This window comes from Anas platyrhynchos, chromosome 2 (genome assembly GCF_047663525.1).
Source record: "Anas platyrhynchos isolate ZD024472 breed Pekin duck chromosome 2, IASCAAS_PekinDuck_T2T, whole genome shotgun sequence".
In the NCBI taxonomy this organism is placed as follows: domain Eukaryota; kingdom Metazoa; phylum Chordata; class Aves; order Anseriformes; family Anatidae; genus Anas; species Anas platyrhynchos.
In genome coordinates this window covers 91,456,379-91,472,880 of record NC_092588.1, presented here as the reverse complement: position 1 = coordinate 91,472,880, position 16,502 = coordinate 91,456,379, and the positions used below count along the sequence as shown (strand labels likewise).

The 16,502-nt window shown below is 44.7% G+C and overlaps 1 protein-coding gene and 3 long non-coding RNA genes across 5 annotated transcripts in view; 2 read left to right on the top strand and 2 right to left on the bottom strand.

Annotated features, from left to right (window-relative positions):
* Positions 1 to 4,081, bottom strand: part of GCNT2 (glucosaminyl (N-acetyl) transferase 2 (I blood group)) — a 20,477-nt gene extending 16,396 nt beyond the window's left edge. Inside the window, exon 1 of the mRNA XM_072033098.1 lies at positions 3,303 to 4,081. The gene's annotated coding sequence lies outside the window, so the exon portion shown is untranslated. The remainder of the gene's footprint in view (positions 1 to 3,302) is intronic.
* The window catches only part of LOC119716143 (uncharacterized), a 24,142-nt gene extending 7,640 nt beyond the window's left edge, over positions 1 to 16,502 (top strand). Inside the window, exons 1-3 of one of the 2 annotated variants that reach the window (XR_005263904.2) lie at positions 9,678 to 9,888; positions 10,376 to 10,508; positions 12,950 to 16,502. This is a non-coding gene — a long non-coding RNA (uncharacterized lncRNA). Of the gene's footprint in view, positions 1 to 9,677; positions 9,889 to 10,375; positions 10,509 to 12,949 lie in introns of those variants that run through there. The other variant, XR_011806771.1, reaches the window with a different exon arrangement.
* Positions 322 to 3,629, top strand: LOC140001526 (uncharacterized). Its single transcript, XR_011806770.1, has 2 exons — positions 322 to 1,432; positions 1,761 to 3,629. It is a non-coding gene; the product is annotated as an uncharacterized lncRNA (long non-coding RNA).
* Positions 10,270 to 12,350, bottom strand: LOC110352207 (uncharacterized). Its single transcript, XR_002400816.4, has 2 exons — positions 12,134 to 12,350; positions 10,270 to 10,627 (listed from the first exon to the last, which is right to left on the bottom strand). It is a non-coding gene; the product is annotated as an uncharacterized lncRNA (long non-coding RNA).

The window sequence follows — 16,502 nt, the reverse complement described above, 5'->3', positions numbered from 1 at the left end:
TGTGATGAGCTCCTGGCTTACAGTCATCACAAGGAACCAAGTTCACAAAATCTACTAGTTAAACTATTTAAGTTAATCTTATGCTTTCTAACAAGGCACTCTTGTTTCTAAGAGCCATGCATGCATTAGGTACAACATCATGCTTATGCAGTGAGAGATTTTGGCATGGCTCTGTCTAAAGTGGAACACTTGGTAATTCTCTCTTTTCCAACTGCGAGTCTGTTACTGTGGATATGCTGCCATGAGACAGCATATTTGGAGGATGTAAGCATTTTCCATACTCATACTACTTTGATCCAACATGAAATAATGTTGAGGCAATGTCAGATGATCTGAGATTGCACCAATAAATGCTTTGATCAGACAATCCAGCATGCTACAAGGCAAAGGTGGAAATACCATCACCTGCCTTCCAACACATGCAGACAGGCTACCTCAGGCACAGACAGGTTCCTCCTGATGCCCTTTGGGTCTCTTTCCTCCCATCCTGGCCCCAAATACTCAGTTAATAAAAGACTGAAGACTGCAGGTGGTAGCTTCAGCCCTACCAGGTACAGTCATAAGCTGTACTGAAAGGAGCGCTGAAGCTGCTTTGTAAGGATTCGTGGCCAGAATGAACCCTAGGCAGGCACTGATGCAGGACGCAGGAGTCAAGCTTACACAGTGATGGTAAGCAGCACACTCTTCAAAAACAACACCTCATTGGGGAGCTAGCAAGGATGGGTAGGGGTAGCCATGGTCATGCCGGGCTTCCAGTGCAGTCATCTTCACCAACGCCACTGCCTTTGGCTGGAGGCAGGAAGACTGCTCTGGTGGAGCCGAAGGACTGGAACAGGGTTGTTCAAAGTCACAGGGAGTAAAGGAGACTTGCCAGACACCACTAAGAAGTCATCTGGAAAATGGCACCACAGCCCAACAGTACAGCTTGTTAAAAGAGGATTCAGAGAGATGAGCAAACACTGAGCTGAGACCACTGTCGAAGTCAACAAAGGAATATGGAGCAAACACCAGTTCACTGGTCCCAGCTCAGTGACTGGTGAATGCTGTCCCACGGGTGCACAGACCTGCCCACAACACCTCAAACCACTGCTACTTCCTAATTGGATCGTTAGAGTGAATCTCATTCAGGAGTGAACCCTGCCAGACACCTCAGTAACACAAAGTGCTGTGATCTCAGGTTATTATAAAGCCAGCAGCCTTTGTGCTCCCCTCTGTGCTCCACAGACCATTGAGTTCAGTGTGTTCCCATTGGGACTAGCTGCCCTCAGCCAACTGCAAGACCATTTCTTTCCCTGCACCATGGTCTTAGAGGAGAGCTCCACCCATCTGGAATGAGGAAAATGTGGAAGGAGGAAAACTGGGAGCAGGTGCCAGTTTTCCTGCAGGAGCATGATTTCCTTGGGGAAGTCTCAGTTTGGGGCAGAGAACACAGGTAACATTTCCAAAGTATTAAATGCTGAGATCCTCCAAAGCATTTGAATAACTTTGAAACTGCTCAGATGCTTCTAAAACTCTATTTTAGGCACTGTGTAACTTGCTAGACAGCTAGGAAGACTTAAAAACTTTATATACATATAAATGAATATATGTCCAAGGAGACTGTTTACTCTTAGCTGTCGAAGTTTGCATTACTTGTATGATCCATAGCAAACATAAGCTACATTCAGAAAATGAGAGAGAGAGACCTGCTCATCATAGGACTGGAATGCGAATGCAAGCCTTAACTTTTTTTTTTTTTCTTTTTTTTTTTCCTTGCACAGACACTGCTGCAACACCCTTTCAGCAAACCAGACTAGCCACAATCCTTTGGTACTACTAGCCTCTGGGAAAAGGAAGGCTGCATGCTTGGTGGTACTTCTTAATCCTGGTGCATTGATGCTTCAGCACAGTTATTATTTAAAATTCTGAAAACATGCATGCAAATAATTACTGTAGAAATCCAAGCTGTCAAAAAATTTTTGATCGTTTGGTGGGTTGGTTTTGTTTTTGTTTTTAACTAGTTCTAACTTGTGGTGATTTCTATGAAATAACGCCCATGCCTTGGATTATAGGCAGAAATCACATACACATACACACGCACAGAGCAAGGAAGCAAACAGAGTGTAAAGCCACATGGAAAGTCTCTGTCTGAGGTCTTGGTGCAAAGTTCATACACAAGGAACAGCCAAATCTAGATGTAAATCTGAATTATATTATGGCAAAAATCAGTGAAGGAGCAGCTGGGTGCCAGGAGACCTCATGATACCTACGGCTTCTCTTGATGTGGGTTGTACTGGACCTTGGCATGCATTTTGGGTACAAAACCAGTTCCTGGGCAAAATAGAAGATCAAATTTAACATGTTCTTCAACAGGGGCTGTGTAATAGAGGTCTGTGCTTGTAGAACTAAATCTGTTGCTGAATGAGACTTGCAGTGCAGCTCCTTTTTATTGCTCCCTGGGCCTTCATTGTGGCAATTCTCATTTTTGCTTTAGAGGAAGTTTTGGTACAGCTCACACAGTAGAAACACGCTCCCCAGTAAGATTAGCAATTGAAATGTCTTCCCTGGGGATGAACGGGAACAGACCTTCCCAGTCAGGAAGGATATTTTCTTAGGCATATAGTTAGCACTCACTAAACTGCTCCTGGCCTTCATCAATATAGGTAATTGGTTTCAACTAATTTACTAGCAAATTAAAAAGCAAAATTCATGGGCTTTGCACGTTGTGGATTTAAGCTGCGATTTGGCCTTGGTCAGTAGTGACAGACATCATGTATTTCACATCTATTAGGAATTACTTAGACCTTTATATTCTGTTGTTGGGACAGATCTGTCAGTATCATGGCATTCCTTTTCATGACCCTCATACGCAAAGCTGGCAGTTTGAATCGGCATTGTCAGAATCACAGCAAGGCCTCAGCAAGCAAGCAATTTCTCCTCAGTGTGGTTTTTCTGTTTCAGAAATGCAGGTAGTCACAGATTTCTGCTTTGTGCCCATATAAAGGAGCCCCCATCCCTCTGTCCTTGAACCAAGATGAAACTGTCTCAGTCTCACGCTGCTCTTGGATGCTGCATGGCCTCCACAAAACTCTTTCCTTGGAACAGTCCTACCTGGCAGTGATCTTCTCTATCACATGCATAACGTGTCCCACCTGAGCTAGAAAGCATGTATGCACAGTGTAACATGAGAAAGGAGAAAGCAGAGTTGAGCACAGGAGCAGTTAAAGTTTATTCCTCTCTATTTTTCTCGCAGTCCCTGGCATTGCTGCACTTGCTAGCTGGAAATAAACTGGCTGTCCAAAGAGACAAAAACACAAACCTACCTGAAAAAGGAGCTCCCAGGCAGGCACACAGGCTGACACCGGACCGTCACATCGCAGCAGCGCTCGCAGCAAGTGGGAGGAGAGATAAAGTGACACATCAAGGAAAACGCTCGCTCAGCTCACATGGTTCAGTAGAACCATCAAGTAATCTAATCATGCACCATCAGTGAGCACATCTGCCTGCACAAACAGCAAAGGCCGGACAGTACACCATCTCCTCTGATTTTGTCTTGCTGTGCTCACAGAGCTTCTCACATTTTGGTAACTTCACTTTTTGTCTGATTTCATGGAAGACTTTTCAATACAAAGAAGGCAGGAATATGTAAAGCTCTCTAGTCTCCAGCAGAGCACATTTTGCAACTCAAACATACTACTGCTCCAAAGCAGAGCACTCCACTGCTCACTCTTCCAATGAATTTCCAGCAGGGACACTTACCTGTGTGAAAATAACTCACCAGCTGCTGTGTGAGGGGATGGTGACCTAATGATTGTAGTTGTGGTGTTTTGTCCATCACGGAATAGCTCGTCCTTAAGCACACAACACTGGGGTGTAGGTTTCCGAGCATGTACGCAGGGTGTTACAAGTGAGACCACGCAAACCACGGCACACAACTTCCCTTTCCAGTGTCACTGTTTTATAGCATTCAAGTTCCGACTTGTCGAGACTTGTCGACTTGTCGTCTGGTTGAGACTTGGCGACTTGTCGACTTGTTCTGAGGCTGTGCAGTCTGTTGTTGGGGGTCATTATTCTTCCTCTGGTGTTCATGCGTTGTGCTTGTGTTCAGGTAGGGGAAGTGAAGCAGCAAAACAGGATGTAACAAGGATGTTTACCCAACCCCCCTTCCCCATTTGTCCCCATGTCACAATGCCGTGAGTTGTGAAACCTTATCTCCTCAGTAGATTCTTTAAATTCTCAAGGACAATGAACAAACCCCTACTAATTTATCACACAGGGTAAAGAGAAAGACAGAAGGGGAACCAACCAAGTTCTTGGGTCAATGTTGGCAGAACGGTTGCACCACTGATAAAACTTTGCAGTTTGGCTCATGCCCACAACCTTGGCAGTTGGACAGGTTGGCCAAAGGACAAAAAGGAAGATGATGGAGGATTGAAGTAGCGACACCCGTGGGGCCAGTGCAGCCCCAACTCCAACAGTGCGCATCCACATTTGTAGGTATGCTTATACAACACCTACGAGGAGCCTGGCATCCCTTTTGACACGTTTGCCCCACCTGTCAGAACAGGTGCTGGGCTGGAGGGGATAAAATCGTGACTCTCCTGAAGGAGAAGCAGACACACTACAGAGGCCAATGTTGCCTCAATGGGGTCGTCTGTTTGAGCAGTGTGCCTGCATTATTTTATAGGTGATCCCCGGGAGGATTATTAATATAGCTTAATTAATTTTTGGCTAGCTTTAGGATATTTAGCGCTAATGCAACAAGTATATTTATCACTGGCAATTCCAGATCTGTTATACCTGTCACCTCAATAAAATCATCCAGTTTTGACTTTGTAAAACTGTTTCAGTGAAAGTCCTTGGAGGGGCTCTGTCAAGCAAACGTCAAATCCATAGGCTTTATGTAATACTAATTTCTCCTCCTGTGCAGAGAAAGCAAGCCATAATTGAACATTCTAATAGAGGACAGGCTAGCTGCGATGGAGAACTTTATTTTTTTATTTTTTTTTTTAAATATGACTGGATTTTATAGGTGATACTGATATAACATCATATATAGTGTAATATCAAGGCATAGAGAGAGCACTGTTTTCTTAATGCAGCTTAATATACGTATTAATTGGCATGCAGAACTGCATGTATTCATGCAGGTATTATCTGCGCTGGAGGAATGTCCAAAGGTAGCTCTCAATGGATTTTGCAAACACTTAGGCACTTGCTAACTTTATGAACATGAGCCTCAGGAAGTGCAGTGAGTGTCAAGCCTGACCACCATCAGCAGAGCTTTCAGATTTTGTCTTCTCCTGATAATTGTCAGTTAAGGATACTCTTAGTCACAGGTCTAGGTTAATGGGGGGAAAGTAATTCCCCAATATGTGATGTCAAACCTCATCTGTCTGCAGAAATTGGGAAACTGCCCCCTGCTGCAGGTGCCTCAGCAGCTACAGGAGTAACATAACTCCATCTGGTTGTGAGCGACCTGCTCTGCCAAGTGCAGCTACCCACAGCCTTGCTGGCTGCCGCAGGTGTCTGGCTGCTCTTTATTCTGCGATTTGTTTAAACGTGATTTGTTGCTGAGTATGAAATGAGCAGTAGGTGTCTGGAAAACATCCATGAGTAATGACCTAAAAAAAAAAAAAAAAAAAGAAGAAGAAGAAGAGAGAAAGAGAGAAAGAGAGAAAGAGAGAGAAAGAGAGAGAAGAGAGAGAAAGAGAGAAAGAGAGAAAGAGAGAAAGAGAGAAAGAGAGAAAGAGAGAAAGAGAGAAAGAGAGAAAGAGAGAAAGAGAAAGAGAGAAAGAGAGAAAGAGAAAGAAGAAAGAAAGAAAGAAAGAAAGAAAGAAAGAAAGAAAGAAAGAAGAAAAAGAAAGAAAGAAAGAAAGAAAGAAAGAAGAGAAAGAAAAGAAAATAAAAGAGAAAAAAGAAAATAAAAGAGAAAGTAAAGAGGGAAGGGAAGGGAAGGAAGGGAAGGGAAGGGAAGGGAAGGGAAGGGAAGGGAAGGGAAGGGAAGGGAAGGGAAGGGAAGGGAAGGGAAGGGAAGGGAAATTCAAAATTTCTAGAAAGTCTATGAATATGTTAAAAAAATAAATGAAGTGAAGCCTGATGCAAATATGTAAGGGAGCAGCTGATTCTTCATGTTCTCTGTGGACAGGAAAAGAACTGATCAGCTTAGATAGCATCAGGAGAGTTGAAGATCAGACTTTAGGGAAGCTTTGTAGTGATAAACAGGTAAATGTGGACTAGATGGTCTGGAAAGACTGGAATTCTCCCCCTTGATGGTGTTGAAGAGCCGGTTAGGCATAGCTTTGTCAGCTACTTTGCAGACCATACTGGTCCAGCCCTGGTGATTTTCTAGGTCTTTTCCTGCTCAGTTTCTCTGATTGTCTATATTACAGTATCATCTAGCTTGGCTGTAGCTGGGTTAGCGATCCTACTACACCTAGGAACTGTATGAAAACATTAGCCAAAGGACTTTGTCATCATTTAGGAATATGTTTGTCATCCTTGCTAATTACCATTAAATAGCAGTTTTGGTAAGCTTGCGATAGTCCTGGAGCACTCTGGAAGGAAAAAGCATTTATATGATACTTTTGTGTTTCACCCTAAATGCAAAGAAAGATCATTTCTCAGTAGCTGTTCACTTATTGACATGTTTCACCTCACAATTTTTCATGTCATAACACAAATCAGTTTAATGTCTGCTCCACCTCTTTGCATAGCTTTCTTTCAGTGAATTATCAGGAGCCTCTTTCAGAGGTCCATGGTAGGCATCTGTTGTCCTTAGAGAGCCTTTCTGACTGGGACAGACCTTTTACTAAGTTGAGGTAGAACCAAACCAGGACTTGTCTTTAAAAAGTTCCTGAATGAGCCCTTATTCTCTGTATCTCTCTGTTTCAGAAGTGGCAAATTTGCTGTAGCTAAAGTATGTGGTGTTTTTGTTGTTGTTATTGTTGTTGTTGTTTTGGAGGTATTCCTTGGGTTTCTCTATAGTTCGGATTCTCCCATTTTGTTTCTTCTCTGTGCAAGAAACATCCACGGCTGCTCTAGCCCCTCTAGCTACCCTATTGAGTAGCGATGAGCCACTAGTAAATGTATCTGCAGCTGTCAAACTGTGGAGGAAGTTGGCCAATGGTAGCTTCTGTTTATTTTCCCAGCTAGGGAGGCTAGTGCTCATGGTTTGGTCCCCTGTCCTGCTGCTAACACAATCATTTTGATGGCCATCTGATAGGAAGGGCAAGGCTGCAATCACCAGTTCCCATGAGGTCCAGGGCAGACTCTGATGGTATTACTGAAGCCGGGACAATCTAGGCTGACTGGATTGTGTCACTGGGAGGTTATAAAAGGGATAGAAAACTACTGGAAACCTCCACTCTTGCACAACATCACATTCCTAACTACTGCATCCAGCTTCCTCTTGTCTGGTCCCTTCCTACTAAAATACCTCTCCCAGACCAGGATTTTCTTACTGGATTTCCCACTTAAACATACCTGGCAGCTGGTACCCGATATGCTTTTTTTTTTTTTTTTTTTTCCTGTAATTTCTTGGATATTCCTTTTTCAGCATGCCTGGATCCTGTCTTAAAATTTAATTCCACTCTGCAGTCTCAAAATTCTCCAAGTGTCTTTGCTTCTTTTGTCCACTTTGGCTCAGTTTCTCTTGCTGACTACTTCCAGTTTCTAGCCTGTTGCTCACATTGTGAATGCTCCTTGGCCTGAACCTCTAGCCCATACTTGGGTTAGTTTTTTGCTCTAATCCTTTTTATTTGCAAAGAAAGTGCAGAAAGGGCTGGGCGTTATGACCCAGGACAGCCAACTGCTGCTTTTCTTACTCTCCAGTCCTTTTCCACATCCATGCATATGCCTTGGGAGAGTTGCACATGCCCTGTCCCAGGCTGCAGGTACCAGCGGATACTGAGGTTTCTGCGTGTCAGGTCTTGCTCGGGACATTGCACACAGCATCTCAGATGGTGGCTTCTGCTGTTCTCATGATGACTAAACAGTGAGGGTGTTGGAGTTGCTGCCAGTGGTTAGCCTGAGCAGGACAAGGAGGCACATCAGCAGCCGGCTCTGAGCTTCCTTATGTGCCAAGCTCGCCACTTCCAGCATGAGGCCACCTTGTTCCCTCACCAGCTCAGCACCTGTGGAGTGTCTTGGCTTCTCTGTCAGAAAACGGAGGCTGGATCCAGCATTTAGACAGACCCACCTCAAAAATTTCAGCCAGGCCATCTCACAGTGGAAGTAAGACTTTTTCCAGGGGCCTTAGCTGTGGGATCTCTAGAGTTATAGCCCCATTAATCATGAATTCCCCAAGAAACTGCCCTACCCCATTAAGTACACTGGCATATTTTTTAATAAGGTCACCTGCCTTGTGTCGGCTGAGATGGAGTAATTCCCACTTTCATTACCAGTTTGATCAATTTAATATCCAGCCTGCTTGGGGACTGAGCTCTGGTGATGCCGCTGTGTGTGTACAGCACAAAATGTGTGGCGTTTTACATGCCATTTCCATCGGGCCTAACAGCACACCTCCTCTGTTAACGTCAGCCCTGCTGTCATCCCACTAATGTCTTTCAGAGGAAGACTCGGTGGCCAGTTGAGGAGCTGTGGCTGGAGACACTCTAGCTTCTCTTTTTACCGGGAGCTGGCTGCCTCCACGGGGACACCAGGTTTCATCCTGGTTGCAGTTGTGTAGATACAGGTCATGCATCAGGTCTTTGTAGCAAAACCATCACAGGCCACCACGCTGTTCCCACACTGTCTTGGGTATTCACTGGCCAGAACCTCCTGTCTTGCTGTGGGAATTTCAGCTGTGGCAGCAAGACCTGCCTCACCATGCAGGGCCAGTGGCTCTTTGGGGGCTCACAAACTAACCCACATGCTGTCCTGTCTGCAGAAACCCAGCTTCAGCAGAAAGGAAAGGTCCTTTTCATTCCTTTTATGCAACCACTTCACCCCGGCAGATTTTTTTCCCCGCTAATTGCCTTGAAAAATGACTCTTATTGGCTTATTTGGGCTAGGAGAGGGACCCGGATAATTCAGATGATCAGACAAGAATGTGTGATCACTGAACGTGTGATCACAAGAATGTGTGAACATTGTGGCCAAGGCATGAATAGCAGGTACGTTCCAAAGCCTAGAACTTAAAGTTTTCTAGAAAGGAAAATCTATGTTTTTGTATATTTTTCTCCAATAGTTTTGGATCACTTGAGGTTCTTAAGAGCATCCTGACTAGCAGCATCTCAGAAAAAAAAAAAAAAAAAAAAAAAAAAAAAAGATGAATGAATTAGAGACCTTCTATATTGCAACTTAGTCACTCTAATCTGTAAAGCAATAATAAAACAAGCTTCTGCCTACTAAAGCACCATGGAGTTATCCCAGGAAAACCAACCAACCAAAAGCACACCCTCCCCATAAAAGCAGGATTTAGGATCCGCTGGCAGCCACCCTCTAGATGGGCCGGGTACCAGCACAGCACCTCGTGCTGAGGTGACACGCTCACCATCTTTTTTCCCCACGGCACCCCGATTAACAGCCGCTTCTTGCAAGCTGCCAGTAAAGAGGTGCAGCCGTCCAAATTCAGTCTAAACCGTGCAGCGGCGATCTGCTGCAGTTCACCCCCCACACCCTCAAGCCGGCGCTGTCTCTCCGCTGTCATTTATCCCCTGTGCCACTGGATGGCAATGTTGGCCAAAACATGCACCGGGTTTTGCTGCTGTTGGGAGAAGTGGGAGCGAAAAGAGGAGGCCGGCAGCAGGGCCGAGCGCCGCAGAGCCGGGGCTGCCGTGGCCTCGAGCCGGCGGGAGGCGCATCCCCTCGCGGCGCGGTGATTTCTCAGGACCACCCTCTCCCCTCGATCACGGAAATATTAGTATTTATATTGTACTTTAAACGGAGCAAAAGTTACCGGCTGGAGTGAGTAAGAATCACGTTGTCACGGCTTGCTAGAAATTGCCCAATTTTATACTTAAAACTATACTTAAACTGTGTGAAAACGACTTTGTAAGCATGGCATTGCCGGGCTCAATGACTATTCAGTGCGCTCATTTGAATGTGCATAGACAGGGCTTGCTTGAACTGCTGCATCAAAGAGAAATGCTGAAATGAGTCATTTGTGAATCACGGCTTATTTTCTGTTGTTAGCTCATCTGGAATCCCATGGTGATCAAACAGCCTTTTAAAATGTGTTAACACATTGCTACTCCGTGTGTTTAGCAACAGCCCAGTCCCAATAAATTGTAGCTAGTCACCGGTTCTAAAGAGGTGGTATTTTCTGCTCTGCGTCAAGTGGCAATGACAAAACCTGGAGACAAAAATGTGGTAAAGTCCTGCTGTTCCAGGTTCTCTTTTCCACGCTGCTTCCACCCTGATTTCATAGTGTTTTCTGTCTCCTTGCTTGCAGGGCACAGTCCAGCAGAAGAGCCTGCCTTGTCTTCCAGGAGAGCTGGGACAGCCGCTCCTGCAGGACCAGAGCTGCTTTTGAGGTGCAGGAGTGGAAGGTAGCACAAGAAACCCAGCCTGATCAGCAATATAAGGTAGGGCCCTGTTTTCCAAGTGGATACCTCGCCTCAGCAGTGCTGGCTGTCCCCATGTCCTTTAGCTCCATGGGCTGTGTAGCTTGTGGGCCAGACTGTCACCACATTCAGGAATTGATCTGCTTGGGGAAGTTCACACTTTTTTTATATATATATATATATATTTTTTTTTATATATATATATATATATATTTATATATATATATATATATATATATATATATATATACCTCACACACACACATGCAGACAAAGTGAATCCATCCAGCAGGTCTGGGAGGAAAAAAAAAAAGTGTTGGCATGAGGCTGGAGAAGAGGGTGTGAATCCCTTAAGGCTGCTATTGTCATTGAACTCTCTGGTGCAAAACCACAGCCTGAGGTTCAGAGCTTTACCCCAGAGCGATTGAGGCTCAGGATCCGATTCCCTTCTGCCAACTCTTTATTGGAGTGAGCAGCTCAAGATGGAAACATCTTCAACCAACACAGAAAGCTTTACCACAACCCGCCTGTCAGTGCCCAAAGCCCTGTCTGCGAGTTACATGTCCATAAAGGACAAATACTCTGCCATCAGACGCTTCTTCTGTCACACATAATTGTAGCTTAAAGATACTAAATAATCACGTTCATGTTGGGCCTGATCCAGCCCCCAATAAGAAGCCTAATAACACTGCTCTTATCCAGCCACATGGATTCCTTTCAGTCCCCAGTGAGGGCTCTGTCACACTAATTCAGTAGAGGAGGCCATTCACTATGGGGCTAATTTAGTTTAAAATGTGGACAGCCCATTTATGGGACAATTTTTCAATCCTGTTCTAAATTCTTGTGCTCAATCAGCAGCCTGTAAGCCAGGTCAAACCAATCACTCATTAATGTAGGCAGTTGGGGCTTACAGCCTCTCGGAGCTGTTTGTGCTGTGCTCCCCAACAAGTGGGATAGATCCCCTACATAAGAAGAAAAGTAGAAACCTTTTTCCAACACTGGAAATAAATTTCACTGGGCTGAGTATGACCTCACACTTGCGATCAACTCTTGCCTTCTGAAAAGAAACAAACGTCAATTTCCTGCTGTGAAGGAGGAGTGCTAGTTGGAGGTAAGCAGAAGATGTCCACCCTGCTGAGATGGACACCTTTCTCCCACCGGCCGTGCCACCAGGACTGACCAAGAAAGGAAGCTCCCAAGGACAAAGGGAGCTGTGGTCCTACCAGGCAGGCTTATGGCTAGCACGGGACTGTTAATGAAGTTCAGGTTCCTCCATGAGTCTAGAATAGGATTAAGCAGTGGCTCGCTCACAATTTTGAAATACAACCCACAGTACATTGTGGGAGGAGACAGGATTAAGACGTGCCCATATCCATACCCAGCAGTGAAGTGGGCAGTAAGACAAACACCCTGGATCCTTGCTCTGGGAACCCAAAGCCAGGCAAGTCCCCTGATTTCAGGGATGCCCTCTCCATTTTCTCTCCAGGGCTATTTTTAAGTTGACTGATCCCAGCAACACACCTTACAGAGGGGCAACACAACACTGCAAAAGGTGGAAGCAGAGCAGGAAGCAAGGGAGATGAGAAACCCTTTTTCAGATGGCTTCTCCTTGTGTGGGCAGCTGTGGCCTTAGGGGCCAAATTTACCTGTGACAAGGGAAGCTGTAGTGGAAGAGCTGGTGAAAGGAGCAATAAGCGCTGCAGGTGGGAAACAAAGGTAGGGCAACCACCCACCAATAAATATAGGCAGGGCTACATTTTGTACAGCTGGGGCCATCTGCCTAATGGCAGGGAAGGGCAAGCTAGGTGTCACGAGAGGGCCCGTTTCAGGTTAGCGAGGTTAAGTGCAAAGCAGGTGATGCTGACTCTGGGGCAAGTGATAGCCTGCCTGCATTTGCATGCCATATTTTTCCAATGACACTTTGCAGAGTGCCTGTGCTTTCTGAATAGCCCCAAATAAACACCGCACCCATCAGACGTGCACATCCCTTATATGTTTTGAAATAAGTACCGTCAGCTAGAAGACAGTGAAGGGGGCAAAGGGTTTAGAGACTTGGTGCTGCAGGGCCAACTTGTAGCAGGATCTACGGCAGGGTAAATCTCACCAGAGTGCAGCCTGGCTTGGTTTCCTTCCTTTTTGTCCAGATGTCCTGCCTGTATCCATAGGCAATTCCCTTCATTCCTTTGTGTTCTGGTTATCTTCAAGATACGAGAGAGATAATGATAAATCTACCCTACAAAAAGTATTTATAATTAGGATTTTCTTTTTTTTTTTCTTTTTTTTCTTTTTTTTGAATTTCCTGTTTCTGCCTTTACTGTTTGAAGAACATGGGGGTTTATATTGCAATTGTTGACACAGAGGTATAGATATGCATCTCCCACAAGTACAGTATTATTGTCCAATATGCAAATCTGAACCCTCAGGAGACTAAGATACTTGTATTTTTACTTCTTTCCTTTCAGGCTCTTTCAAAACTGTGCTTCACTGATACCAGGAGGAACACAGATGAGGAGATGATGCTAAACGTCACAACTCCAGGAAGCAGTGCCTTAAAAACATGAATTGCTCTGCCATGAAGCTTTGGATGAAGTTGCAAGGGGGTAATGCTGGAGTCTGTAGGAGGTTGGGTAAGGGGTGGGAATCTGCACAGCTCAAGTGGGGGGCCAGCCACTGCGCACTGCAGCCTGGGAAGCGCTACCCAGGCTGCCCCACAGGGAAGATCTCCAATACTCAAGCACGAGGTAGAGGATTGTCCTGCTACCGAATTCTCCAAAAATGAGACACACAGGGGCGCCAAAGTCTCAGGAAAAGAAACCTCAGTGTGAGGCTTTTTGCTGCAGAGCTGCTTGTGGGCAGCCTGCTCCCCATAGGAGCAACAGCTCATCAGCCTTGGCCTGCTTTCATTTGCAGCCACGCTGGGGCTTCACAGGCCCCTGAACTTGCCTGTAGTAAGCAGGATAGGTGGCTGCTTGCTGCTTTTAACCCTGCTCCTCTGGCCAGAAGTTCCCAAAGGAGGGGCAAGGTGTGACCGGGTGTAAGGGATATCACTTCCTCGGCAGAGCCAGGCAGTGTTTTGTCCTTCTGCCACAAGCGAGGCCAGTGAAAGAGTGATTCCACCAGCCCTGGGCTGCCATGAGATTATGCATATAGAGGACTGCTGTTCCTTCTGTTGCTCTTTGGGAAGATCACACTGCATCACCCAGAGCACAACCTATGGTTTCTCTCACTTCAGCGGTTTTCTTCCACAGCAGTCAGGGAGGCAGGCAACGTATGCTGGTATAAAACACCCCAGAAACACAACTGAGTCAAGCAAGCCAGACCCATGGTACAGGCTGCTGTGGAAAGACCATGCTGTTCACTGCTTCGTTTTGCTTTGCTCTCTGCTGAGTGATATATCTTAGTGACAAGTTGCTCTAGCCATGCAGCACTGCTTTTAATGCCATAAAGTGTCATGGGGTGTAGGCATGTGCTAGGACAATGGCTAGAGCTAATGTTAAAGGCTAAATGTATTGCAGCTGCATGCAAGCTGGTCTCGATTAAAGACTACAGCCTTGGAAGTTTCTTGTTAAAAAAGTCACTTGGAGGGTTTTTTTTTTTTTTTTTTTTTGTATATTAATATTGTTATGGACATCAGAGCCTCCAACAGTTATTTTCCAGTAATATGTCTTTTTGTAATTATTTGACACATTAAAATATATGCCTTGCAGACAGCAGTTCTAATGTTAGCTTAAATATATCAAAGTAGATTTTATTTAAACCCCACTATGGAGACTGCCAGGCTTTGTTTCATAAATACGTCTTGGAATTATTAGGGTGTTTTATTCAATGCACTGAAGAATGCAATTCCACTTCCAGTGTACCACATTGTGCCAGGGTGGATGCAATGCCCAAGTGTCGTTAGAGAGACACCAAGAGTTCCAAATGTAGGTGCGGGTGCCCAGGTTTAGATACCAAAGAGCACAATTCGGCACCTGAATGGAAGCAGCCTGTTGCAGAGAGGCCCCAAGCACACACTGCTCCTCCAAATCTCTCGCTCCTGACAATGGGATGCAATGTCAGCAGCAGCAGGAGGAGCAGATACTGGTCTAGCGGATGGTTCTTGGTTTCCTTTCCTTGATCTTCACCAAACCAGCTGCAAGACCTTGGGGAAATTCCTTATCTTCCCCTTGCATCAATTCACTTATCTGTAAAGCAGATAAACTAATAACACTGCCTCTCTCAAGGGTTTGTTGAAGCTTATTATAGAGTTTGAGAGGGAAGTCATTATAAAAATGACCGCATTAATATGACATGAATGTAACATGAAGGAGCCCCGTTCTGCTCCATGCCAGTTTGTGGAGCCCTGTTATTTGCTTTAGCAGAAACAGGGATTTGGCCTGTACTTAAATAACTTTCATTTGTTTTTCTTGCAGCTAAGAGATAGCATTAAAAGGAAAGCTCACTCCTGCCTATGTGTAAATATTCAGCACCTGAATAGGTGTTCTTTTGCAGAGCACAGATTCTGCTTCTTAACACTTTCCAAGGATGTTAGTACAGACTCTTTCTAAGCTGCTGCAGATCAGAAGATACCCCGAAATTAATGGATCAAAATCCTTCCCAGATAAGCATACACATACAGAATTTATTTTACTGAGCAATTAAATATTTAATATAAATATCCCTGGGGGAGGAGGGTTGTGTGAGGTTTTATGGCATATCTTATTATGGGCTCAGTTTTGAAATCTTAATCCAAGCAAAACTCGTCATGTAGAGACTTAGCACTGGAGTGTAACTTGGTGCTTCGTCCTCAGGTCAGTGGATACTTGCAGTTGCATCAATGATTTTTAGGGCAGGGGGCAGTGAAGATGGTGAAGCTTTACCCAAAGAAGTGCAGCCCTCTCCATAAACAATTAATTTGGTTTAGCAATAATGCTTTGTTCAGGCAAGTCACATTGGAGGATACCGTTCTATGAATTTCACCTAACAACTTTAGTGATGAAAAATTATAAAATAATAAATGTCAAATAACAATTTTGTATTTGTTTTTCAGTGGCATGGTCAATAAAACTGCAATCTGCTGCAGCTGAGATTGTTGGCAAAATAGTTTCCTGTATTTCAAATGCAAAAGTCTTTTTGGAGAATGTGTGAGCAGACAAAATCACACAGAAAACACTCACATTTTTTATGCTCAAGCTGCAAGCGGAACTGTTTTCTTAAAACTATGTAGGTTTTTTTCCTGTTTAGCAAATTAAACGTACAATTAAAAAAAAAAAAGTGAATAGGGCAGAATAATCAAGTAATTGGATCTCAGCATGTTTATAGTAGCTAGATTTCTTCTCCTGAAGACAAAAGTGCTTGGTGGCTTTAGCATGGATTTATTGTGCTCTATAAAAGGGTCAAATTCCTTGCAAACATTTGCATTTGAGACCCTACAACTGTTCCCTGAATGATCAAAAAAAGCTGAAGTGCAGAGTTTTACCTCACGGGTGCTCTATCATTAGGATGGATTTTTAGGCGTTTGTTTTCTGGAGGTGGCAATGTACTGAGCCCCAAAGGCCCTACGCTGGGAAAGGGGTGTCAGCTGAACTGGAATGTACCTGCTACATTTCCATACATCTACAGCATGGGAATTTGCAGCGTGCGGTTGCTCATGCAGACACCAAGAAGTCCTCAGCAGAGCTGTTTCATCCATACAGCGCTGTGTGCTCAGTTTTCCCTGGGTTTGCTCACTTAGTTGCTTTGGTGTAGTTGGGTTAGTCAATAAATATTAAATGGGCAGATGGGGACCCACGTGTGAAGAAAAAAAAAAAAAAAAGAGAGAAAGAATGAAAGAGAGAGAGAAGGAAAGAAGGAAAGAAAAAACACTTAGTTGTTTTTTTTTTTTTTTCTTCTGGACTGCAAATGAGAGAGAGGTGTGCAGCATGCTCGGCTGCATCCCTGTGTGTGGGTCCCCAGGAAAGGCAGAAGCTACCCCAGCTGCCTGAATCTCTCTGCATCTCAGAGGAAAACTCTGCCAAAAGTGATGGGCAGGACAGG